This window comes from Elephas maximus, chromosome 3 (assembly GCF_024166365.1).
Source record: "Elephas maximus indicus isolate mEleMax1 chromosome 3, mEleMax1 primary haplotype, whole genome shotgun sequence".
Taxonomy (NCBI): domain Eukaryota; kingdom Metazoa; phylum Chordata; class Mammalia; order Proboscidea; family Elephantidae; genus Elephas; species Elephas maximus.
The window spans coordinates 25495921-25507455 of record NC_064821.1 but is presented as its reverse complement, the minus strand read 5'-3'; the positions used below and the strand labels follow the sequence as shown (position 1 = coordinate 25507455).

General features: G+C 41.0%; 1 pseudogene; it reads right to left on the bottom strand.

The window, feature by feature from the left end:
• Positions 1-1585: 1585 nt before the first annotated feature.
• LOC126071144 (olfactory receptor 7E24-like) lies at positions 1586-7866 on the bottom strand (annotated as a pseudogene).
• Between the last annotated feature and the right edge of the window lie 3669 nt (positions 7867-11535).

Here is an 11535-nt window from a genome sequence, read left to right as displayed (position 1 = left end):
GAGAGCAATGATCTTCAGCCCTGCCCTAAAACTGCTCAAGGTCTCACTGTGCAAAGATGAAATTGTAAGGTCTTCTGTCAGGCATCCAGCTTAAAGCACACTTTGAATATCAAAGGTCCTCATCGGTGAGGTTGACTGGAGATTGACCTCAGTGGTAAAAGGCAGAGTAATTGAAACTAGCTGGTCCACAGGTTTTCAGAGCCCACGCTACTGCAGCAGGAGCTATGTGTGGCGTCTCTAAAAGAAAGATGGATATCTGCGTAGTGAAAGACAGAAGGAGCCCAAGGACACATTCAATAAGACAGAAGACAGTGAAGCATGGTTACAAAGTGGAATTCCAAGGCCCCCCTTCCCTGAGGACGTGAACTTTTGCTAGCTTAGAGTAATGAAAAACAGATAAAGTTAAATTTCCTCATAAGGACTTGGGTGACTTAATGATCCTCAGGTACCATTAGAGTCACACAACAACTGAAACGCCAACGTCAACTTCAACTGTACACACTTTCCAAGGTATATGATCTACAACCAACCTTTCTCCTGAGAACATTTGTAAGCTTCCATTTGCAGACACATGATGATATATCTTTATTCTCCACGTTATATCAGTCAGGGTTCAATCAAGAAGAAAGAAACAACACTAGTTATTTTTGATGAAGATGATTTAGTATAGGTAAGTATTTAAACAGTCATCGAAAGACTAAAAGACATAAAAGAAAAAATGTGGTAACAGAGAGATACAATCTGCAGGCAGCAGCAACCACACCAAAGAAGAAGGTGGGTAGCGAAAACATTAGGCTTATTGGGGGTGGGAGAAGGGTGGTGATCATTACAGACAACTATTGGAAGAACCTGACAAGAAAGCCAAACGGAAAATCAGAGCAGTGATGTGAGAATTTCCACACTGGCATCACAAAGTATAGTATAGAAAGGGGAAGTGGGAGCAGAGACACAAGAGCTAAATAACCAGCACATATGATTTGCTCTACGGCGTATGGTCTCTGTGAGTTAAAACCGACTTAACGGCACCTAATAACAACAACGGCATGCTAGAGCGAGAGGAGATATATGAAGAAATATTACCAAGAATATTGAGAAAAACCATATTGCCTGTTGCTAGAGTAAGTCCTCTCATATCTTCTCCCTTGTGAGCTCTGATGACTTTAAGATCTTCAGCATCTTCTCATAGTTGTCATTTTTTTAACAATGATTTCACTGAGATCAGTACTCTTCAACCTTGGTTGCCCACTAGTACCTGCTGGGGTGCTTTAAAAAACTTACCCCATACCCCACTCTAAATAAATCAGACTCTCTGGTGTTGGAACTCCAGCAGGAGTATTTTTTTTTTCACATTTTATTGTGTGTTAGGCAAAAGTTTACATAGTAAATTTGGGTTCTTTCTAAAAATTCGTATACAACCTGTTCATGACATCAGTTATATTTTTCTTAATATTTCAACATTCTCATTATTTCCATTATTTTTGTTCTGTTTCCACTGATATAGCTTCTCTTCTCTTTATCTTCCCAACATTCTTTTGGAGTAAATAGTGACCTTTTGGCCCATATAGTTAAGGCACAGGTCTTTAAATTAAGATATTCTGCTGAGGAGTCTCTGCAGGGCTCTCTTGATGTCTGTATTCCTCAGGCTGTAGATGAAGGGGTTCAGCATGGGGGTGACAACAGTGAATATCACTGAGGCCACTGTACTCATCCTGAGAGAAGGTGAGACAGCTGAGCTCAGGTATACACCAACACCTGTTCCATAAAATAAGCAAATGACTGACAGGTGAGAGCCACAAGTGAAAAAAGCTTTAGACTTTCCACCCGATGATGGGACTCTCAGAATGGAGGAAACAATTCGAATATAAGAGAAAAGAATCCCTGAGATTGGAACACCACCAAAGATGGTACCAACCAAATACATTAATATGGTATTGGTGGAGGCATCAGAACCGGCAAGGTTGAAAAGTTGAGAAGGGTCACAGAAGACACTAGGGATTTCCACATCGGTGCAGAAGGTAAGTGTTGACACCATCATGCAGTGTAGCTGGGAGTCAAAAAAGCTGGTGAAAATTGACACCAGAACCAGCAAGCCACATAGACGGGGGTTCATGATGACTGGGTAGTGCAGGGGATGACAGATGGCCTCAAACCGGTCATAGGCCATCACTGTCAGGAGTAGACTGTCCAGATATGCAAAAAGATATAAAAAAAGACAACTGAATCACACAGCCTACATAAGAGATGTGTCTTTGGTGTGTGTGAGTATTCACAAGCACCTTTGGGACTGTGGTGGAGGTACAGCCAATGTCAGCTAAGGACAGGTTGGAGAGGAAGAAGTACATGGGAGTGTGGAGGTGGTGGTCGGAGATCACGGCCAGGATAATAAGTAGGTTCCCAGCCATTGTGACCAGGTACATGGACAGGAACATTCCAAAGAGGAGGGGCTGCTGTCTCGGATCCTCCGAAATGCCCAGCAGGAGGAATTCAGAGATATGTGTAAGATTCTGTGGTTCCAGGTAGCAGAGACAGCTTTTGTGAAAGAAAATAGAGGATTAGGAAAAGGAAACAAGTAAATGGGCACCCAGCTCTGTGTTTCTATTTTTAATTCAGGTAATTCACAAGGAAAGCATTCACACTTAAGGACCATACAGCACATTCAGCAACATTTCTCAGTTGTGGCGAACCCATTCTTCATAGGACTCTTTCTCCTTGGTTTCATCCTTTTCTACCCACATCCACTTTAGAGACACTCCGCTGAAGAAAGTTACAGAAGCAAGAACATTTAGGGACACCAAATCCATACAGTCACTAAAATATCATCCCTTCTTAATGAAGGAAATGTGTGGATTAAGAAATATCTTTCTCCTTTGAAGAATAAAATCGGTCTAATTAAAGGACACTAAAATGCTTTAAAATGTATTATATTTTATCAAAATTCATTGCAATAAATGCCTTTGACTTATTTTAAGCTTTCAAAACATACTATATTGAATTTTTTTTATTGACACTGAAAATATATTAAACATTTTCCCCCATGGGGGGGGGAATTCCTCTGATGGGACTATTTATAAACACCCTATGAGAGCTATGCAATAAAAAAGTCTGCCTCTATTTGTTTCGTTGTTTGACTGCTGACAGCTCTTAAACCTAACCCTTCCTGCCTTCTGGGTAAGCTAATAAGAGAGTCCAGGTGCTCTCTCTTTTGGCGATGGTAATAGATTCAAACCGGGCGAGACTCTGCCGATGTGCTAGAACCCTCAGACCAGATCTACCTCTTAACAACAACAAAAAATTCCCTGCCAGGCTCTTTCTTTGCTTTTTCAAGATACATTTGGACCATCTTGGGAGCCTGCCAAGGTCTCCCTAGACAGTCCTCTTTTTGAGTAATAAGGCTTTTCATCCACTCTTGGTTGCAGGGGCGGGGGGGAGTGGCACAGGCAGGTCTCATCAGCCTCAACATTGGAGCCAAATTCTTGGTGGATGAGAGTCCATCCTGACTCTCTAGAGTGCTGAGTCTCATTCATCTCTCTAGACCTACTGGGCACCCCTGGAAGGGAGGAAAGCAGAGGCAGAAAAGCACCCAATATGTGGACAACAGATTGAGTACACTTTGCTCCCCTGAACTAAAAAAGATAATCAATATTTAACCAAAATTTCTTGTTTGGTTGCCTACACTTTGCCAAGCGTGGTGTAGGCTATGTTGTTGTTAGATGCCATTGACTTGGGACCAACTCATCATGACCTTATATACAACAGAACAAAGCCTTGCCCATTCCTGTGCCATCCTCACAATTATTGCTATGTTTGAGCCCAGTGTTGTAGCCACTATGCTGATCCATCCCATCGGGGGGGGTTTTGTAGGTTCTAGGAAAGCAGAAAAGAATGAGGCTCTGTCATTTCCCTATAAGCACTCCACCTGGGTGACCCAAGTAGAGAAATAGCAGATTGTGTTAACAGGTTAGAATATTGGCTAGGTACCCTGTGAGTGGGGTTTCACTGCCCAGATTCAAACCTGGATTCACTCCATTCTCCACCAAAATATATATATATAAAATTGCTGTGTTTCATTTCTCACCTATAAAGTAATAATAATCTATACTCTTATATTTTGGGAGAAAATTTTACAGATGAAATTTTAAAAGTCCTAAAACATATAACTGAGATCCTGCCACCAGGAAACCCTCAACACAGTTTGCCATTGTTATAGTTACTGGCATCATCATCATCACTGTCATCATCCTCAATTTCATAATTTAGAAGTCCTTATTTATTTATTTATTTATTTTTTAGGGGACAGTTTAAAACCAAAAAAAAAAAGCAAAAGAAGGAAAAACCATTGTAGGTGTGTTGATTCTGACTCATAGCGACCCTATGGGACAGAGCAGAACCATCCCATAGGTTTTCCAAGGAGCAGCTGGTGGATTCAAACTGCTGACCTTTTGGTTAGCAGCCAAGCTCTTACCACTGGCTGTTTAGAGGGATTTGTTTCCTGCTCTGGTGGAAACAATGTCCATAAAAAAAAGCGGTAGAGGACAGCAGAACTCATGAAGGTGAGTCCTCAGATTCCCACCAGTACAAAGGACTAAACTTCATAAACCTCTTAGTTAAAACCTTCCATTTTGGTTTTCCTTCTTGCTATCCCAACTCTGTTTTTGGTTCTGATGATGAGGAAACAATGGTCTTGACAGTCCCTCCTGTGTTCCTGTCTCCCTCAACACTCACTGGGTTGCACGGTGTCTCTGATGGGTCATAGTCAAAGAATGTGAATCCACTGCCCCCCTCCTGCCTGGTGAGAGATGAAGGTTGAGGCTCCTTCATCAGGAATGACAGGAAGACAGGCTCAGGCATAGACGTCCTGAGGTGAATGATGACAATGGGAGGAAGAGACACACATAAGTAGTCTGCTGCCCTGGGACAGACACTCTGAAGGGCTGGAGACACAGGCTAATAATTTGCAATTGTATGGCTTTGAGAGTGTATCTCACAGAGCGCGGTATTAGCCTAATTGGTCTATGTTATCCCAATCTCTGAGGCTTGTTAAATTAACAGATGAGGTAGGAGAAAAATGAGTGTCCTACAATGGTCTGGGCATTCCTAATCTCAGGAGGAAAAGCATGTATTCTCAGCTCTGACTTGCAAATTGCAGGAATTGTAATATGAAATTCACTTTTTTTCTAGTTGAAAGAATCAATGAGTAACTTTGATATCAGCAAAATCAATGAATTGATCAGGAAATTTAGGGAGAATTACAATGTCTATACCAAGAATGGAAACCCTGGTGACGTAGTGATTAAGTGCTACGGCTGCTAAGCAAAGGGTCGGCAGTTCGAATCTGCCAGGTGCTCCTTGGAAACTCTATGGGGCAGTTCTACTCTGTCCTACAGGGTTGATAGGAGTCGGAATCGACTCGGCAGTACTGGGTTTATACCAAGAATCTGATACTATTTCCATATCACTTTTAAGATTTGTATCTCTAAGTAGAATATCCTACTTTCCTTCCCATAGCCTTTTCTTGGGGTTTGGGAATTTATGCATTGAAAATTTATTTATTTTTGTGTGTGTGTGTGAATTTGAATGACAGAACTAGCTCTGATTTTTCTCTTTAGTTGATGTATGTTCGTATAATAGAAAACAATTTTTTGAATACTTGTTTGGTTACTTCATTATTTGTGTGAAATCTCAGGGTTCTACTAGGCTGCAATCAATGTGTTTCCCAGGAGACTTCAGTAAACTTAAGGCTTGATAGAGTTGTTGTTGTTAAGTACCGTCAAGTCAGTTCCAACTCATAGCAACCCTATGCACAACAGAATGAAACACTGCCCGGTCCGGAGCCATCCTTACAATCACTGCTATGCTTCAGCTCATTGGTATCAATCCACCTCTTTGAGGGTCTTCCTCTTTTCCGCTGACCCTGTACTCTGCCAAGGATGATGTCCTTCTCCAGGGACTCATCCCTCCTGACAACACGTCCAAAGTATGTAAGATGCAGTGTCGCCATCCTTCCTTCTAAGGAGCATTCTGATTGTACTTCTTCTAAGACAGATTTTTTCGTTCTTTTGGCAGCCCATGGTATATTCAATATGCTTCATCAACACCACAATTCAAAGGCATCAATCCTTCTTCGGTCTTCCTTATTCATTGTCCAGCTTTCACATGCATATGATGCGATTGAAAATACCATGGCTTGGGTCAGGCGCACCTTAGTCTTCAAGGTGACATCTTTGCTCTTCAACATTTTAAAGAGGTCCTGTGCAGCAGATTTACCCAAAGCAATGTGTCTTTTGATTTCTTGACTGCTGCTTCCAAGGCTGTTGATTGTGGATCCAAGTAAAATGAAATCCTTGACAACTTCAGTCTTTTCTCCATTTGTCATGATGTTGCTCATTGGACCAGTTGTGAGGATTTTTGTTTTCTTTCTGCTGAGGTGCAATTCATACTGAAGGCTATGGCCTTTGATCTTCATTAGTAAGTGCTTCAAGTCCTCTTCATTTTTCAGCAAGCAAGGTTGTGTCATTTGCATAATGCAGGTTGTTAATGAGTCTTCCTCCAATCCTGAAACCCTATTCTTCTTCATGTAGTCCAGCTTCTTATATTATTTTCCAGCATACGGATTGAATAGGTTTGGTGAAAGAATACAACCCTGACACACACCTTTCCTGACTTTAAACCAATCAGTATTCCCTTGTTCTATCTGAACAACTGCCTCTTGATCTATGCAAAGTTTCCTCATGAATACAATTAATAAGTGTTCTGGAATTCCCATTCTTCGCAGTGTTATCCATAGTTTGTTATGATCCACACAGTTGAATGCTTTTGCATAATCAATAAAACACAGGTAAACATCCTTCTGGTATTCTCTGCTTTCAGCCAGGATCCATCTGACATCAGCAATGATATCCCTGGTTCCACATCCTCTTCTGAAACCAGCCTGAATTTCTGGCAGGTCCCTGTTGATATACTGCTGCAGCCATTTTTGAATGATCTTCAGCAATATGTTGCTTGCGTGTGATATTAACAATAAAAAAATGATATCGCTCTATAATTTCCACATTCATTTGGATCACCTTTCTTGGGAATAGGCATAAATATGGATCTCTTCCAGTCGGTTGGCCAGGAAGCTGTCTTCCATATTTCTTGGCATAGATGAATGAGCACCGCCAGCGCCGCATCTGCTTGTTGAAACATCTCAGTTGATATTCCATCAATTCCTGGAGCCTTGTTTTTTGCCAATGCCTTCAGAGCAGCTTGGACTTCTTCCTTCAGTTCCATCGGTTCCTGATCATATGCCACCTCTTGAAATGGTTGAACATGGACTAATTCTTCCATCTTCTTAAGGCTTGACTGGGAGAGGATCCAATACCAAGATAATTCACATGGCTATGGCAGGATTCACGTCCTCACAAGCTATTACCAGAGGTCCTCCTAAATTTCTGGCCACATGGACCACTTCATGGGGCAGTTCTCAACATGGCAACTGGCTTCCAACCAAGTGTGTCAGCAAGAGATCAATACAATTCTAGGAAGATGAAGGCCAGAGTCCCTTTGCACTATAAACTTGGAAGTCACACCCCATTTTTTTTTTGCCATACCCTATTTTTTAAAGTGTTTTACCAGGTCTGTACCACACTATGGGAAGGAGATTATTCCGTGGATGAAATAAGAGGAGGCATGGGCCATTGTGAGATTTTTAGGCACTGCCCACCACACAGGCCTTGCCTTCTATTAGGCTGTTAGGCTCTAAGCCCAGCATAGTCATACCCCATCTTTTAATCCCATCGCACCTCATCTTCTCAACAAAACTCACCTAGGGAAGAACTGGAAGATGGGTACATCTACCTCTGCATTGAATACTTCTGTAGACTCCATGATGCTGCTCCTGGCCGTACGTTAGAAGAAGAAGGCTCCCTGGTTTCCATTGCAGAAGCAGAACTCTTCCATAGGCATCATGCAAATTGAACGCATATTGTGCCCTAATTCAATAAATATTTCCAGTGGCTTCTGATTTCTACTTAACTGAAAAGGGCTCCCACCACCCATTTGTCAGTTTGTCCTACTGTGGTGTCTTCCATGTTGCTATGATGCTGGAAGCTATACCACCAGTATTTGAAATATTAGTAGGGTCACCCATGGTGTACAGGTTTCAACAAAGCTTCCTGATTAAGACAGACTAGAAGCCCTGGCTCTGAGTGGTCAAGAGCTTGGCTGATAACCAAAAAGTTGGCAGGTCGAATACACCAGCTGCTCTTGGAAAACGTATAGGGCAGTTTTACTGCAGTTGGAATGGACTAGACAACAAAGGACTTTTTTTTGTTCTTGGTTTTATGAAGATTGATACAATAGCCAAAATAATGGACTCAAACATATCAGTGATGATGAAGATGGTGCAGGAGCAGGCAACATTTCGATCTGTTATAAATAAGTCCACTATGATCGGAGCTGACTAGATGGCAACTAACACAACGAAAAGGGCTCAGTTCACTCCAGAATAAAATTTTCTTTAGACTCTGCATTCAGAGCTTTTGAAGTCTTTTATAAAATGTCCTTTTATCTTATCTAGTTATTTTTGTTGTTGTTGTTGGTTGTTTTTTTTGTTTGTTTGTTTTTTTCCTTGCAGATAAAATGGGGTTTATGGGAAAAATATCTGTAGCACATTTTACATCCTACTTTTGTGGCCTTCCTCGTTCAGGGATCTCTTTTTTGAGGAATTGGAGATTGGTATGTCAATAGCTGATATGAAGAAAACTTGAATATAAATCCAATCTGTTGGATATGTAGAAAAGGATGCTATTTACCTGTATGTAGATCCATAGTAGAGACCTATTTTTGGATATCAAATGACAAAATGGCAGAAGTATAAAAATGTATCGGAGAAGGAGAGGATGGGTGTTGGGACCTTTTAGAATGCTTGGACAGTAGCAAAAATTTAATATTAAACTGAAGTCACTTCATAATGGGTAGTGGGTAGAAAACATTAGAGAAAATGAGAGAAAAATTCCATGAGAAAGACTGATGTGGTGTCTGCCACATTGGGCTCCAAACATACCAAACACACCAAAGATTATAAGGACAGTGCAGGACCAGGCAATATTTCATTCTGTTAAACATAAGACTGCTATGAGTTGGAGCTGACTTGATGGCAACTAACAACAAAGAGGATATCAAATTCTGTAGTCACTTCCAAAGAAGAATGCAGAGGGCAGGTGTATACAAACCAAAGACAGTTGTGTTCTGGTGGTGAAAAGTGAAGATTTGCTTTGTGCTTTTCCCAATTTCCTCTCACATGATGACTATCCTTGAAAGAAACAGAAAGACTGTCACCTTCCTGCAACCTGTTTAGATGTACAATTGAGCAAAGACTACCCTCAATTTTTTATCTCTGTTTAATTATAGAATGTATCAAAACCTAGCCTTTTATTCAATGATTCTTACTCTTACACACACAATTAAATGGAATAATTTGTTGTGGTTGTTGTTAGGTGCTGTCGAGTCAGTTCCCACTCATAGTGACCTTATGCACAACAGAACGAAACGATGCCCAGTCCTGTGTCGTCCTTACAATCATTGTTATGCTTGAGCTCATTTTTGCAGCCACTGTGTCAATCCACCTGGTTGAAGGTCTTCCTCTTTTCCGCTGACCCTGTACTCTGCCAACAATGATGTCCTTCTCCAGGGACTGATTCCTCCTGACAACATGTCCAAAGTATGTAAGATGCGGTCTCGCCATCCTTGCCTCTAAGGAGCATTCTGGCCGCATTTCTTCCAAGGCAGATTTGTTCATTCTTTTGGCAGTCCATGGTATATTCAATATTCTTTGCCAACACCACAATTCAAAGGCGTAAACTCTTCTTCAGTCTTCCTTATTCATTGTCGACCTTTGACATGCATATGATGTGATTGAAAATACCATGGCTTGGGTCAGGCACACCTTACTCTGCAGGGTGACATCTTTGCTCTTCCACACTTTGAAGGGATCCTTTGCAGCAGATTTGCCCAATGCAAAAAAAAAAAAAAGAAAAAAAAAATTTTTTTTTTTTAATGCGTCTTCTGATTTCTTGACTGCTGCTTCCATGGCTATTGATTGTGGATCCAAGTAAAATGAAATCCTTGACAACGTCAATCTTTTCTCCATTTGTCATGATGTTGCTTATTGGTCCAGTTGTGAGGATTTTTGCTTTCTTTATGTTGAGGTGTAATCCATGCTGAAGGCTGTGGTATTTGATCTTCATTAGTAAGTGCTTCAAGTCCTCTTCACTTTCAGCAAGTAAGGTTGTGTCATCTGCATAACTCAGGTTGTTAGTGAGTCTTCCTCCAATCCTGATGCCCCATTCTTCTTCATATAGTCCAGCTTCTCGTATTATTTGTTCAGCATACAGATCAAATAGGGCCTTGGGCATAGAAACAATGCCAGAGATCGAATGATAGAATTTTGCAAGAGCAACAACTTCTTCTTCATTGCAAATATGTTCTTTCACTAACATAAATGGTGACTATACACATGGACCTCGCCAGATGGAACACACAGAAATTAAATTGACTACATCTGTGGAAAGAAACAATGGAAAAGCTCAATATCATCAGTCAGAACAAGGCCAGGGGCCGACTGTGAAATAGACCATCAACTGCTCATATCCAAGTTCAAGCTGAACCTGAAGAAAATCAGAGCAAGTCCACGAGAGCCAAAATATGACCTTAAGAATATCCCACCTGAATTTAGAGACCATCTCAAGAATAGGTTTGACGCATTGAACACTAGTGACCGCAGACCAGACGAGTTGTGGAATGACATCAAGGACATCATCCAAGAAGAAAGCAAGAGGTCACTGAAAAGACAGAAAAGAAAGAAAAGACCAAGATGGATGTCAGAGGAGACTCTGAAACTTGCTCTTGAGCATCGAGCAGCTAAAGCAAAAGGAAGAATTCATGAAGTAAAAGAACTGAATAGAAGATTTCAAAGGGCATCTTGAGAAGACAAAGTAAAGTATTATAAGGACATGTGCAAAGAGCTGGAGATGGAAAACCAAAAGGGAAGAACACACTCAGCATTTCTCAAGCTGCAAGAACTGAAGAAAAAAATCAAGCCTCGAGTTGCAATAGTGGTGATTCCATGGGGAATATATTAAATGACGCAGGAAGCATCTAAAGAAGATGGAAGGAATACAGAGTCATTATACCAAAAAGAATTAGTTGATATTCAACTATTTCAAGAGGTGGCATATGATCAGGAACTGATGGTACTGAAGGAAGAAGTCCAAGCTGCTCTGAAGGCATTGGCAAAAAATAACAAGGCTCCAGGAATTGATGGAATATCAATGAGATGTTTCAACAAACAGATGCAGTGCTGGAGGTGCTCACTCGTCTATGCCAAGAAATGTGGAAGACAGCTTTCTGGCCAAGTGACTGGAAGAGATCCATGTTTATGCCTAGTCCCAAGAAAGGTGACCCAACCGAATGTGGAAATTATACAACAATATCGTTAATATCACAAGCAAGCAAAATTTTGCTGGAGATCATGCAAAAACAGCTGCAGCAGTATAT